The following is a 15,982-nucleotide window of genomic DNA, read 5'->3' as shown; positions in this document are numbered from 1 at the left end:
TTATGCAGTGTGGTATACTCTACGTAAGCCTGATTAGAATGTGTTATGCAGTGTGGTATACTCTACGTAAGCCTGATTAGAATGTGTTATGCAGTGTGGTATACTCTACGTAAGCCTGATTAGAATGTGTTATGCAGTGTGGTATACTCTACGTAAGCCTGATTAGAATGTGTTATGCAGTGTGGTATACTCTACGTAAGCCTGATTAGAATGTGTTATGCAGTGTGGTATACTCTACGTAAGCCTGATTAGAATGTGTTATGCAGTGTGGTATACTCTACGTAAGCCTGATTATAACGTGTTATGCAGTGTGGTATACTCTGTGTAAGCCTGATTAGAATGTGTTATGCAGTGTGGTATACTCTACGTAAGCCTGATTAGAATGTGTTATGCAGTGTGGTATACTCTACGTAAGCCTGATTATAACGTGTTATGCAGTGTGGTATACTCTATGTAAGCCTGATTATAATGTGTTATGCTGTGTGGTATACTCTATGTAAGCCTGATTATAATGTGTTATGCTGTGTGGTATACTCTATGTAAGCCTGATTATAATGTGTTATGCAGTGTGGTATACTCTACGTAAGCCTGATTATAATGTGTTATGCAGTGTGGTATACTCTACGTAAGCCTGATTATAATGTGTTATGCAGTGTGGTATACTCTACGTAAGCCTGATTATAATGTTTTATGCAGTGTGGTATACTCTACGTAAGCCTTATTATAATGTGTTATGCAGTGTGGTATACTCTACGTAAGCCTGATTATAATGTGTTATGCAGTGTGGTATACTCTACGTAAGCCTGATTATAATGTGTTATGCAGTGTGGTATACTCTACGTAAGCCTGATTATAATGTGTTATGCAGTGTGGTATACTCTACGTAAGCCTGATTATAATGTGTTATGCAGTGTGGTATACTCTACGTAAGCCTGATTATAATGTTTTATGCAGTGTGGTATACTCTACGTAAGCCTTATTATAATGTGTTATGCTGTGTGGTATACTCTATGTAAGCCTGATTATAATGTGTTATGCAGTGTGGTATACTCTATGTAAGCCTGATTATAATGTGTTATGCTGTGTGGTATACTCTATGTAAGCCTGATTATAATGTGTTATGCAGTGTGGTATACTCTATGTAAGCCTGATTATAATGTGTTATGCAGTGTGGTATACTCTACGTAAGCCTGATTATAATGTGTTATGCAGTGTGGTATACTCTACGTAAGCCTGATTATAATGTTTTATGCAGTGTGGTATACTCTACGTAAGCCTTATTATAATGTGTTATGCAGTGTGGTATACTCTATGTAAGCCTGATTATAATGTGTTATGCAGTGTGGTATACTCTACGTAAGCCTGATTATAATGTGTTATGCAGTGTGGTATACTCTACGTAAGCCTGATTATAATGTGTTATGCAGTGTGGTATACTCTACGTAAGCCTGATTATAATGTGTTATGCAGTGTGGTATACTCTACGTAAGCCTGATTATAATGTTTTATGCAGTGTGGTATACTCTACGTAAGCCTTATTATAATGTGTTATGCAGTGTGGTATACTCTATGTAAGCCTGATTAGAATGTGTTATGCAGTGTGGTATACTCTACGTAAGCCTGATTATAATGTGTTATGCAGTGTGGTATACTCTACGTAAGCCTGATTATAATGTGTTATGCAGTGTGGTATACTCTACGTAAGCCTGATTATAATGTGTTATGCAGTGTGGTATACTCTACGTAAGCCTGATTATAATGTGTTATGCAGTGTGGTATACTCTACGTAAGCCTGATTATAACGTGTTATGCAGTGTGGTATACTCTGTGTAAGCCTGATTAGAATGTGTTATGCAGTGTGGTATACTCTACGTAAGCCTGATTAGAATGTGTTATGCAGTGTGGTATACTCTACGTAAGCCTGATTAGAATGTGTTATGCAGTGTGGTATACTCTATGTAAGCCTGATTATAATGTGTTATGCAGTGTGGTATACTCTACGTAAGCCTGATTATAATGTGTTATGCAGTGTGGTATACTCTATGTAAGCCTGATTATAATGTGTTATGCAGTGTGGTATACTCTACGTAAGCCTGATTATAATGTGTTATGCAGTGTGGTATACTCTACGTAAGCCTGATTATAATGTGTTATGCAGTGTGGTATACTCTATGTAAGCCTGATTATAATGTGTTATGCAGTGTGGTATACTCTACGTAAGCCTGATTATAATGTGTTATGCAGTGTGGTATACTCTACGTAAGCCTGATTATAATGTGTTATGCAGTGTGGTATACTCTACGTAAGCCTGATTATAATGTGTTATGCAGTGTGGTATACTCTATGTAAGCCTGATTATAATGTGTTATGCAGTGTGGTATACTCTACGTAAGCCTGATTATAATGTGTTATGCAGTGTGGTATACTCTATGTAAGCTTGATTATAATGTGTTATGCAGTGTGGTATACTCTACGTAAGCCTGATTATAATGTGTTATGCAGTGTGGTATACTCTACGTAAGCCTGATTATAATGTGTTATGCAGTGTGGTATACTCTACGTAAGCCTGATTATAATGTGTTATGCAGTGTGGTATACTCTATGTAAGCCTGATTATAATGTGTTATGCAGTGTGGTATACTCTACGTAAGCCTGATTATAATGTGTTATGCAGTGTGGTATACTCTACGTAAGCCTGATTATAATGTGTTATGCAGTGTGGTATACTCTATGTAAGCTTGATTATAATGTGTTATGCAGTGTGGTATACTCTATGTAAGCCTGATTATAATGTGTTATGCAGTGTGGTATACTCTATGTAAGCCTGATTATAATGTGTTATGCAGTGTGGTATACTCTACGTAAGCCTGATTATAATGTGTTATGCAGTGTGGTATACTCTATGTAAGCTTGATTATAATGTGTTATGCAGTGTGGTATACTCTACGTAAGCCTGATTAGAATGTGTTATGCAGTGTGGTATACTCTACGTAAGCCTGATTAGAATGTGTTATGCAGTGTGGTATACTCTACGTAAGCCTGATTAGAATGTGTTATGCAGTGTGGTATACTCTACGTAAGCCTGATTAGAATGTGTTATGCAGTGTGGTATACTCTACGTAAGCCTGATTATAACGTGTTATGCAGTGTGGTATACTCTGTGTAAGCCTGATTAGAATGTGTTATGCAGTGTGGTATACTCTACGTAAGCCTGATTAGAATGTGTTATGCAGTGTGGTATACTCTACGTAAGCCTGATTATAACGTGTTATGCAGTGTGGTATACTCTATGTAAGCCTGATTATAATGTGTTATGCTGTGTGGTATACTCTATGTAAGCCTGATTATAATGTGTTATGCTGTGTGGTATACTCTATGTAAGCCTGATTATAATGTGTTATGCTGTGTGGTATACTCTATGTAAGCCTGATTATAATGTGTTATGCAGTGTGGTATACTCTACGTAAGCCTGATTATAATGTGTTATGCAGTGTGGTATACTCTACGTAAGCCTGATTATAATGTGTTATGCAGTGTGGTATACTCTGTGTAAGCCTGATTAGAATGTGTTATGCAGTGTGGTATACTCTACGTAAGCCTGATTAGAATGTGTTATGCAGTGTGGTATACTCTACGTAAGCCTGATTAGAATGTGTTATGCAGTGTGGTATACTCTACGTAAGCCTGATTAGAATGTGTTATGCAGTGTGGTATACTCTACGTAAGCCTGATTAGAATGTGTTATGCAGTGTGGTATACTCTATGTAAGCCTGATTAGAATGTGTTATGCAGTGTGGTATACTCTATGTAAGCCTGATTAGAATGTGTTATGCAGTGTGGTATACTCTATGTAAGCCTGATTAGAATGTGTTATGCAGTGTGGTATACTCTACGTAAGCCTGATTAGAATGTGTTATGCAGTGTGGTATACTCCATGTAAGCCTGATTAGAATGTGTTATGCAGTGTGGTATACTCTACGTAAGCCTGATTAGAATGTGTTATGCAGTGTGGTATACTCTATGTAAGCCTGATTATAATGTGTTATGCAGTGTGGTATACTCTACGTAAGCCTGATTATAATGTGTTATGCAGTGTGGTATACTCTACGTAAGCCTGATTATAACGTGTTATGCAGTGTGGTATACTCTGTGTAAGCCTGATTATAATGTGTTAAGCAGTGTGGTATACTCTACGTAAGCCTGATTAGAATGTGTTATGCAGTGTGGTATACTCTATGTAAGCCTGATTAGAATGTGTTATGCAGTGTGGTATACTCTATGTAAGCCTGATTAGAATGTGTTATGCAGTGTGGTATACTCTACGTAAGCCTGATTAGAATGTGTTATGCAGTGTGGTATACTCTACGTAAGCCTGATTAGAATGTGTTATGCAGTGTGGTATACTCTATGTAAGCCTGATTATAATGTGTTATGCAGTGTGGTATACTCTACGTAAGCCTGATTATAATGTGTTATGCAGTGTGGTATACTCTACGTAAGCCTGATTATAATGTGTTATGCAGTGTGGTATACTCTACGTAAGCCTGATTATAATGTGTTATGCAGTGTGGTATACTCTATGTAAGCCTGATTATAATGTGTTATGCAGTGTGGTATACTCTACGTAAGCCTGATTATAATGTGTTATGCAGTGTGGTATACTCTATGTAAGCTTGATTATAATGTGTTATGCAGTGTGGTATACTCTACGTAAGCCTGATTATAATGTGTTATGCAGTGTGGTATACTCTACGTAAGCCTGATTATAATGTGTTATGCAGTGTGGTATACTCTACGTAAGCCTGATTATAATGTGTTATGCAGTGTGGTATACTCTATGTAAGCCTGATTATAATGTGTTATGCAGTGTGGTATACTCTATGTAAGCCTGATTATAATGTGTTATGCAGTGTGGTATACTCTACGTAAGCCTGATTATAATGTGTTATGCAGTGTGGTATACTCTACGTAAGCCTGATTATAATGTGTTATGCAGTGTGGTATACTCTATGTAAGCTTGATTATAATGTGTTATGCAGTGTGGTATACTCTATGTAAGCCTGATTAGAATGTGTTATGCAGTGTGGTATACTCTATGTAAGCCTGATTAGAATGTGTTATGCAGTGTGGTATACTCTACGTAAGCCTGATTAGAATGTGTTATGCAGTGTGGTATACTCTACGTAAGCCTGATTAGAATGTGTTATGCAGTGTGGTATACTCTATGTAAGCCTGATTAGAATGTGTTATGCAGTGTGGTATACTCTATGTAAGCCTGATTAGAATGTGTTATGCAGTGTGGTATACTCTACGTAAGCCTGATTAGAATGTGTTATGCAGTGTGGTATACTCTACGTAAGCCTGATTAGAATGTGTTATGCAGTGTGGTATACTCTACGTAAGCCTGATTAGAATGTGTTATGCAGTGTGGTATACTCTACGTAAGCCTGATTATAACGTGTTATGCAGTGTGGTATACTCTGTGTAAGCCTGATTAGAATGTGTTATGCAGTGTGGTATACTCTACGTAAGCCTGATTAGAATGTGTTATGCAGTGTGGTATACTCTACGTAAGCCTGATTAGAATGTGTTATGCAGTGTGGTATACTCTACGTAAGCCTGATTAGAATGTGTTATGCAGTGTGGTATACTCTATGTAAGCCTGATTAGAATGTGTTATGCAGTGTGGTATACTCTATGTAAGCCTGATTAGAATGTGTTATGCAGTGTGGTATACTCTATGTAAGCCTGATTAGAATGTGTTATGCAGTGTGGTATACTCTATGTAAGCCTGATTAGAATGTGTTATGCAGTGTGGTATACTCTACGTAAGCCTGATTAGAATGTGTTATGCAGTGTGGTATACTCTACGTAAGCCTGATTAGAATGTGTTATGCAGTGTGGTATACTCTACGTAAGCCTGATTAGAATGTGTTATGCAGTGTGGTATACTCTACGTAAGCCTGATTAGAATGTGTTATGCAGTGTGGTATACTCTACGTAAGCCTGATTAGAATGTGTTATGCAGTGTGGTATACTCTACGTAAGCCTGATTAGAATGTGTTATGCAGTGTGGTATACTCTACGTAAGCCTGATTAGAATGTGTTATGCAGTGTGGTATACTCTACGTAAGCCTGATTATAACGTGTTATGCAGTGTGGTATACTCTGTGTAAGCCTGATTAGAATGTGTTATGCAGTGTGGTATACTCTACGTAAGCCTGATTAGAATGTGTTATGCAGTGTGGTATACTCTACGTAAGCCTGAATATAACGTGTTATGCAGTGTGGTATACTCTATGTAAGCCTGATTATAATGTGTTATGCTGTGTGGTATACTCTATGTAAGCCTGATTATAATGTGTTATGCTGTGTGGTATACTCTATGTAAGCCTGATTATAATGTGTTATGCAGTGTGGTATACTCTACGTAAGCCTGATTATAATGTGTTATGCAGTGTGGTATACTCTGTGTAAGCCTGATTAGAATGTGTTATGCAGTGTGGTATACTCTACGTAAGCCTGATTATAATGTTTTATGCAGTGTGGTATACTCTACGTAAGCCTTATTATAATGTGTTATGCAGTGTGGTATACTCTATGTAAGCCTGATTATAATGTGTTATGCAGTGTGGTATACTCTACGTAAGCCTGATTATAATGTGTTATGCAGTGTGGTATACTCTACGTAAGCCTGATTATAATGTGTTATGCAGTGTGGTATACTCTACGTAAGCCTGATTATAATGTGTTATGCAGTGTGGTATACTCTACGTAAGCCTGATTATAATGTGTTATGCAGTGTGGTATACTCTACGTAAGCCTGATTATAACGTGTTATGCAGTGTGGTATACTCTGTGTAAGCCTGATTAGAATGTGTTATGCAGTGTGGTATACTCTACGTAAGCCTGATTAGAATGTGTTATGCAGTGTGGTATACTCTACGTAAGCCTGATTAGAATGTGTTATGCAGTGTGGTATACTCTATGTAAGCCTGATTATAATGTGTTATGCAGTGTGGTATACTCTACGTAAGCCTGATTAGAATGTGTTATGCAGTGTGGTATACTCTATGTAAGCCTGATTAGAATGTGTTATGCAGTGTGGTATACTCTATGTAAGCCTGATTATAATGTGTTATGCAGTGTGGTATACTCTACGTAAGCCTGATTAGAATGTGTTATGCAGTGTGGTATACTCTACGTAAGCCTGATTAGAATGTGTTATGCAGTGTGGTATACTCTATGTAAGCCTGATTATAATGTGTTATGCAGTGTGGTATACTCTACGTAAGCCTGATTATAATGTGTTATGCAGTGTGGTATACTCTATGTAAGCCTGATTATAATGTGTTATGCAGTGTGGTATACTCTACGTAAGCCTGATTATAATGTGTTATGCAGTGTGGTATACTCTATGTAAGCTTGATTATAATGTGTTATGCAGTGTGGTATACTCTACGTAAGCCTGATTATAATGTGTTATGCAGTGTGGTATACTCTACGTAAGCCTGATTATAATGTGTTATGCAGTGTGGTATACTCTACGTAAGCCTGATTATAATGTGTTATGCAGTGTGGTATACTCTATGTAAGCCTGATTATAATGTGTTATGCAGTGTGGTATACTCTATGTAAGCCTGATTATAATGTGTTATGCAGTGTGGTATACTCTACGTAAGCCTGATTATAATGTGTTATGCAGTGTGGTATACTCTACGTAAGCCTGATTATAATGTGTTATGCAGTGTGGTATACTCTATGTAAGCTTGATTATAATGTGTTATGCAGTGTGGTATACTCTATGTAAGCCTGATTATAATGTGTTATGCAGTGTGGTATACTCTATGTAAGCCTGATTATAATGTGTTATGCAGTGTGGTATACTCTATGTAAGCCTGATTATAATGTGTTATGCAGTGTGGTATACTCTACGTAAGCCTGATTATAATGTGTTATGCAGTGTGGTATACTCTATGTAAGCCTGATTATAATGTGTTATGCAGTGTGGTATACTCTATGTAAGCTTGATTATAATGTGTTATGCAGTGTGGTATACTCTATGTAAGCCTGATTAGAATGTGTTATGCAGTGTGGTATACTCTACGTAAGCCTGATTATAATGTGTTATGCAGTGTGGTATACTCTACGTAAGCCTGATTAGAATGTGTTATGCAGTGTGGTATACTCTACGTAAGCCTGATTAGAATGTGTTATGCAGTGTGGTATACTCTATGTAAGCCTGATTAGAATGTGTTATGCAGTGTGGTATACTCTATGTAAGCCTGATTAGAATGTGTTATGCAGTGTGGTATACTCTATGTAAGCCTGATTATAATGTGTTATGCAGTGTGGTATACTCTACGTAAGCCTGATTAGAATGTGTTATGCAGTGTGGTATACTCCATGTAAGCCTGATTAGAATGTGTTATGCAGTGTGGTATACTCTACGTAAGCCTGATTATAATGTGTTATGCAGTGTGGTATACTCTATGTAAGCCTGATTATAATGTGTTATGCAGTGTGGTATACTCTACGTAAGCCTGATTATAATGTGTTATGCAGTGTGGTATACTCTACGTAAGCCTGATTATAACGTGTTATGCAGTGTGGTATACTCTGTGTAAGCCTGATTAGAATGTGTTATGCAGTGTGGTATACTCTACGTAAGCCTGATTAGAATGTGTTATGCAGTGTGGTATACTCTACGTAAGCCTGATTAGAATGTGTTATGCAGTGTGGTATACTCTATGTAAGCCTGATTATAATGTGTTATGCAGTGTGGTATACTCTACGTAAGCCTGATTAGAATGTGTTATGCAGTGTGGTATACTCTACGTAAGCCTGATTAGAATGTGTTATGCAGTGTGGTATACTCTACGTAAGCCTGATTAGAATGTGTTATGCAGTGTGGTATACTCTACGTAAGCCTGATTAGAATGTGTTATGCAGTGTGGTATACTCTACGTAAGCCTGATTATAATGTGTTATGCAGTGTGGTATACTCTACGTAAGCCTGATTATAATGTGTTATGCAGTGTGGTATACTCTATGTAAGCCTGATTATAATGTGTTATGCAGTGTGGTATACTCTACGTAAGCCTGATTATAATGTGTTATGCAGTGTGGTATACTCTACGTAAGCCTGATTATAACGTGTTATGCAGTGTGGTATACTCTGTGTAAGCCTGATTAGAATGTGTTATGCAGTGTGGTATACTCTACGTAAGCCTGATTATAATGTGTTATGCAGTGTGGTATACTCTACGTAAGCCTGATTATAACGTGTTATGCAGTGTGGTATACTCTGTGTAAGCCTGATTAGAATGTGTTATGCAGTGTGGTATACTCTACGTAAGCCTGATTATAATGTGTTATGCAGTGTGGTATACTCTACGTAAGCCTGATTATAATGTGTTATGCAGTGTGGTATACTCTACGTAAGCCTGATTATAATGTGTTATGCAGTGTGGTATACTCTATGTAAGCCTGATTATAATGTGTTATGCAGTGTGGTATACTCTACGTAAGCCTGATTATAATGTGTTATGCAGTGTGGTATACTCTACGTAAGCCTGATTATAATGTGTTATGCAGTGTGGTATACTCTATGTAAGCCTGATTATAATGTGTTATGCAGTGTGGTATACTCTATGTAAGCCTGATTATAATGTGTTATGCAGTGTGGTATACTCTACGTAAGCCTGATTATAATGTGTTATGCAGTGTGGTATACTCTACGTAAGCCTGATTATAATGTGTTATGCAGTGTGGTATACTCTATGTAAGCTTGATTATAATGTGTTATGCAGTGTGGTATACTCTATGTAAGCCTGATTATAATGTGTTATGCAGTGTGGTATACTCTATGTAAGCCTGATTATAATGTGTTATGCAGTGTGGTATACTCTATGTAAGCCTGATTATAATGTGTTATGCAGTGTGGTATACTCTACGTAAGCCTGATTATAATGTGTTATGCAGTGTGGTATACTCTACGTAAGCCTGATTATAATGTGTTATGCAGTGTGGTATACTCTATGTAAGCTTGATTATAATGTGTTATGCAGTGTGGTATACTCTATGTAAGCCTGATTAGAATGTGTTATGCAGTGTGGTATACTCTACGTAAGCCTGATTAGAATGTGTTATGCAGTGTGGTATACTCTACGTAAGCCTGATTAGAATGTGTTATGCAGTGTGGTATACTCTACGTAAGCCTGATTAGAATGTGTTATGCAGTGTGGTATACTCTATGTAAGCTTGATTAGAATGTGTTATGCAGTGTGGTATACTCTACGTAAGCCTGATTATAATGTGTTATGCAGTGTGGTATACTCTACGTAAGCCTGATTATAATGTGTTATGCAGTGTGGTATACTCTACGTAAGCTTGATTATAATGTGTTATGCAGTGTGGTATACTCTATGTAAGCTTGATTATAATGTGTTATGCAGTGTGGTATACTCTACGTAAGCTTGATTATAATGTGTTATGCAGTGTGGTATACTCTACGTAAGCTTGATTATAATGTGTTATGCAGTGTGGTATACTCTACGTAAGCCTGATTATAATGTGTTATGCAGTGTGGTATACTCTACGTAAGCCTGATTATAATGTGTTATGCAGTGTGGTATACTCTACGTAAGCCTGATTATAATGTGTTATGCAGTGTGGTATACTCTACGTAAGCCTGATTATAATGTGTTATGCAGTGTGGTATACTCTATGTAAGCCTGATTATAATGTGTTATGCAGTGTGGTATACTCTATGTAAGCCTGATTATAATGTGTTATGCAGTGTGGTATACTCTATGTAAGCCTGATTATAATGTGTTATGCAGTGTGGTATACTCTATGTAAGCCTGATTTGACTTTTGCCTAAGTATTGATTTTCTGCTACAGCACTCAGAGGTGCCCACGCACAAAAAGAATGTATATTTGACTATATTTTGTTTACGAATCTACCTTACGTCTTATAGTTTTGGTTTGCTTTCTTTATCTCCCCCCTGATACCAACCACTAGCCGTATCCCAATAGGCTTAATTTTTTCTTATTATTCCTTTCTGTGCTTCCTATTTCTCTGTGGACTCTCATCCACGATCCAAGGTGTACAACGCCACAGTGTGGCTCTTGTTTCACCTTGCCTAACGTGGAAAGCAGATCCACACATTTTATGGTCTTATCTTTCTTTAAATCTCCCAATTCTACCATTCGTATATAGGTGCACTCTCATTGGTAGATAGCCTCTCTACTATCACACCACGCTGCTAATGCCCGATCTCGTCCGATCTTGGAAGTCAAACAGCGTCGGGCTGGGTCAGTACCTTGAGAGGAGACTCCCTGGGAATAGCCGCTGTTGTAGAGTAGGAACTATTCCCCTTCTTTTGAAGGGTGGACACCAACAGCAGTATCACCACTAATTGCTTTTTTCCTCTTCCGATCCTTTTCTTTACAACTTTATAAGCATCAGGTTATGAAAAAGTAAACAATTCTAAAATGTGCTATACGGAGTAACGTGTGACCAGCAAAGTGTACAGGATTGACCCAATTTAAGTGGTCCTTCTAAGACATAACACTGACCTCCTCTCTGGGTCCCATTAATACAGAACATCTGTACTGGTCAGGAGAAACGGGTGTCAGACTATCAGGTATCTGCAGCCTTTCTAATATCTCTCTCGTGATTTACAGACCAGAACATTTTTAATATTTTCTCACACTCTCATTATTTCACACTCCTTTTCTTTTGGATCGCAGATGGGTAATTATTTTAATCTTGATTAATAAACATATGTTTTAATCATCTTCATAATTGAAGAATTCTTCTTCTTTTCATAAGAGTGCGCCCACACAAGAGCTTTCTTTTCTCTCCCCTCGTCAGTACTAAGTTTTCAATTTTACCAACCAACAGTCTACGATGTGGAGGCTGTAATGTGAGTCTGTGGTTTATGTTCTGTAAGTTGTTAATGGTACATTACATTACTGCAGTATTTTCTCTGTATTTTATTATTATTTATTTACAGTTACTTATATATAGCAGCACTTCATAATTGAGAAACAACAGCGATAAGACAAACTGGGTAATAGACAGACACAGAGGTAGGAGGGCCCTGCTCGCAAGCTTACACTCTATAGGGAATGAGGAAGGATACATAAGGATAGGTGCTATGTATAGCATAGTCCCACCAGATTGCAAAAACAGTCCAGATGTAATTGGATAGGAAGGTTTATGAAGGTTATGTGGGCGGTTCTGGAATGTGACAAGTTGTCTGAAGAGGTGAGTTTTCAGGGAACGCTTGAAGGTTTTGAGACACGAGGAGAGTCTTATTGTGCGTGGGAGGGTATTCCACAGAATGTCCTGCAATTGTGAGTGGGAGCGAGTAATGAGTATGGATGAGAGACGCAGATCTTGTGCAGAGCGGAGAGGTCGGGTTGGGAGATATTATGAGATAAGCGAAGTGATGTAAGTTGGTGCAGTTTGGTTAATGGCTTTGTGTGAGAGTAGAAGTATTTTATATTGAATACGGTAGAATACAGGTAACCAATGCAGTCTTTAATGTAAAGTTTTCATTAAAAAACACGTGATTGTAGTTTTCTTTCAAGATCAAAGCAGTATTTACTTGATCTGTTGTCGTGGGGCCCCTAAAAGGTGCGGGCCCATAGGACGGCGCCTACTCTGCCTATTTGGTAATCCGGCACTGCCCACAGTGCACGCCTGAAGCTGCCATTAAACTAGATATAACCCCTACCACAGACCTCCATACTAGGAGCACCTGTTCCTATGTGTGGGGCAATCTATAACGAGGAATAATTACTAACTTATATCACCTCCCGTTCCCGACCGCCACTATCCTGTCCCCAACGCCTTCTACCAGTCTCGCTTGTCTGGCTTCCATGGCGACTGTAGGACGGAGGTCCGTTGTATGTACAGATTCTGGGCGATCACCTGGAGTCCATGCTTCCCGCAGACCTGTCCTCTGCAGTCATTAGTGGAATTGCCCCTGGTGCTGTAGTGCAGTGGTCAGTAGAGTAGGGACATTGCATTTGGTATAGTATTGGTGTGGCGTTTGTACTCATCCCATCTCTGTGCCGCAGGTATGGCTGATCCGCACCGCGCACACCTCCGCAGCGGCGTGCACAGAAGGACGTGACATGTGACGGGAGCTGTGAAGGCGACTCTCTCACTTCCATCCCTCCACGGGACACCAGACTGCGCACTGACCGGACTATTCCTGCAGATGGCGCTGTGCGGGCATGGAATATCGCAAGCTGCGAGGCGGGCGCTGGACTCTACGTGGCGTCGGCTGGGCACCCCGCTGCCACTCGGCCTCAGAACTGTTACACATATCTCTCTATTTTTCTACCAGTCACTTTATGTACATATATAATATTATTGTATCTGCAGCCTTATGTTGTGTTACATCTGACCAGGATACAGGGTGTATTATACAGAGTTATATACAGAGGGCATTAATATCTTCTGCTTGACAGGTGTTTTTTATATATTTTTTTTCCATGTTTTTCTCCATATGTTTTTTTATATACAGAGGAATAAATCCCAGATTCTGCCCCCTCTAGGGCACAGTGAGAAGCTATCTGCCCCGAGCGTTATTATGGAAGCTGATTGTACACAATCATATAGAAATAAACATGTACTACCTCAGAGACGGAGCAGCGGTGTGTTATATGGGGGGGGGGCTCAGCGTCACCAGTCCTCGTCCGGAGTCTCTCTTTACCTAGTGCTTCATCGGTGGTTGCAGCGGTGGGGCAAGCGGGGAATGTGCGCTGGGTGCCGGTGCAGGACACACGCACATAACATCCGCTCACCCCCGGTGGTATCGATATTTGCAGTTACGCCATAGTGGTTAATCCCGCTCCGTGTATGGCAGAAATGTGTCTCTCACTGCTCTGCCTTGTGCTCCCTGCTGGTATCTGCCCCTTCTATTCTAAGCTGCGCTGCGGCTCCTATAATACACTGCTCAAATAAATAAAGGGAACACTTAAACAACACAATGTAACTCCAAGTCAATCACACTTCTGTGAAATCAAACTGTCCACTTAGGAAGCAACACTGATGGACAATCACTTTCACATGCTGTTGTGCAAATGGAATAGACAACAGGTGGGAGTTATAGGCAATTAGCAAGACACCCCCAATAAAGGAGTTGTTCTGCAGGTGGTGACCACAGACCACTTCTCAGCTGCTATGCTTTCTGGCTGATGTTTTGGTCACTTTTGAAAGCTGGCGGTGCTTTCACTCTAGTGGTAGCATGAGACGGAGTCTACGACCCACACAAGTGGCTCAGGTAGTGCAGCTCATCCAGGATGGCACATCAATGCGAGCTGTGGCAAGAAGGTTTGCTGTGTCTGTCAGCGTAGTGTCCTGAGCATGGAGGCGTTACCAGGAGACAGGCCAGTACATCAGGAGACGTGGAGGAGGCCGTCGGAGGGCAACAACCCAGCAGCAGGACCGCTACCTCCGCCTTTGTGCAAGAAGGAACAGGAGGAGGACTGCAAGAGCCCTGCAAAATGACCTCCAGCAAGCCACAAATGTGCATGTGTCTACTCAAACGATCAGAAACAGACTCCATGAGGGTGGTATGAGGGCCCGACGTCCACAGGTGGGGGTTGTGCTTACAGCCCAACACCGTACAGGACGTTTGGCATTTGCCAGAGAACACCAAGATTGGCAAATTCGCCACTGGCGCCCTGTGCTCTTCACAGATGAAAGCAGGTTCTCACTGAGCACATGTGACAGACGTGACAGAGTCTGGAGACGCCAAGGAGAACGTTCTGCTGCCTGCAACATCCTCCAGCATGACCGGTTTGGCAGTGGGTCAGTAATGGTGTGGGGTGGCATTTCTTTGGGGGGCCGCACAGTCCTCCATGTGCTTGCCAGAGGTAGCCTGACTGCCATTAGGTACCGAGATGAGATCCTCAGACCCCTTGTGAGACCATATGCTGGTGCAGTTGGCCCTGGGTTCCTCCTAATGCAAGACAATGCTAGACCTCATGTCACTGGAGTGTGTCAGCAGTTCCTGCAAGACGAAGGCATTGATGCTATGGACTGGCCCGCCCGTTCCCCAGACCTAAATCCAATTGAGCACATCTGGGACATCATGTCTCGCTCCATCCACCAATGCCACGTTGCACCACAGACTGTCCAGGAGTTGACGGATGCTTTAGTCCAGGTCTGGGAGGAGATCCCTCAGGAGACCATCCGCCACCTCATCAGGAGCATGCCCAGGCGTTGTAGGGAGGTCATACAGGCACGTGGAGGTCACACACACTACTGAGCCTCATTTTGACTTGTTTTAAAGACATTACATCAAAGTTGGATCAGCCTGTAGTGTGTTTTTCCACTTTAATTTTGAGTGTGACTCCAAATCCAGACCTCCATGGGTTAATAAATTAGATTTCTCTATCGTCCTAAGTGGATGCTGGGGTTCCTGAAAGGACCATGGGGAATAGCGGCTCCGCAGGAGACAGGGCACAAAAAAGTAAAGCTTTACTAGGTCAGGTGGTGTGCACTGGCTCCTCCCCCTATGACCCTCCTCCAGACTCCAGTTAGATTTTGTGCCCGAACGAGAAGGGTGCAATCTAGGTGGCTCTCCTAAAGAGCTGCTTAGAGAAAGTTTAGTTTAGGTTTTTTTCTTTACAGTGAGTCCTGCTGGCAACAGGATCACTGCAACGTGGGACTTAGGGGGAAAGTAGTAAACTCACCTGCATGCAGAGTGGATTTGCTGCTTGGCTACTGGACACCATTAGCTCCAGAGGGATCGAACACAGGCCCAGCCGTGGAGTCCGGTCCCGGAGCCGCGCCGCCGACCCCCTTGCAGATGCTGAAGCGTGAAGAGGTCCGGAAACCGGCGGCTGAAGACTCCTCAGTCTTCATAAGGTAGCGCACAGCACTGCAGCTGTGCGCCATTTTCCTCTCAGCACACTTCACTGGGCAGTCACTGAGGGTGCAGAGCGCTGGGGG

General features: G+C 40.6%; 1 protein-coding gene and 1 pseudogene across 4 annotated transcripts in view; both read left to right on the top strand.

The window, feature by feature from the left end:
• The window catches only part of LOC134928664 (uncharacterized), a 131,178-nt gene extending 117,515 nt beyond the window's left edge, over positions 1–13,663 (top strand). For all 4 annotated transcript variants that reach the window (XM_063924630.1, XM_063924631.1, XM_063924629.1 and 1 more), the window contains one exon: positions 13,096–13,663. The gene's annotated coding sequence lies outside the window, so the exon portion shown is untranslated. The remainder of the gene's footprint in view (positions 1–13,095) is intronic.
• Positions 11,250–11,368, top strand: LOC134930471 (5S ribosomal RNA; annotated as a pseudogene).
• Positions 13,664–15,982: the final 2,319 nt, after the last annotated feature.

Source organism: Pseudophryne corroboree, chromosome 5, assembly GCF_028390025.1.
Source record: "Pseudophryne corroboree isolate aPseCor3 chromosome 5, aPseCor3.hap2, whole genome shotgun sequence".
Taxonomy (NCBI): domain Eukaryota; kingdom Metazoa; phylum Chordata; class Amphibia; order Anura; family Myobatrachidae; genus Pseudophryne; species Pseudophryne corroboree.
This window is presented reverse-complemented; position numbering and strand designations above follow the sequence as displayed.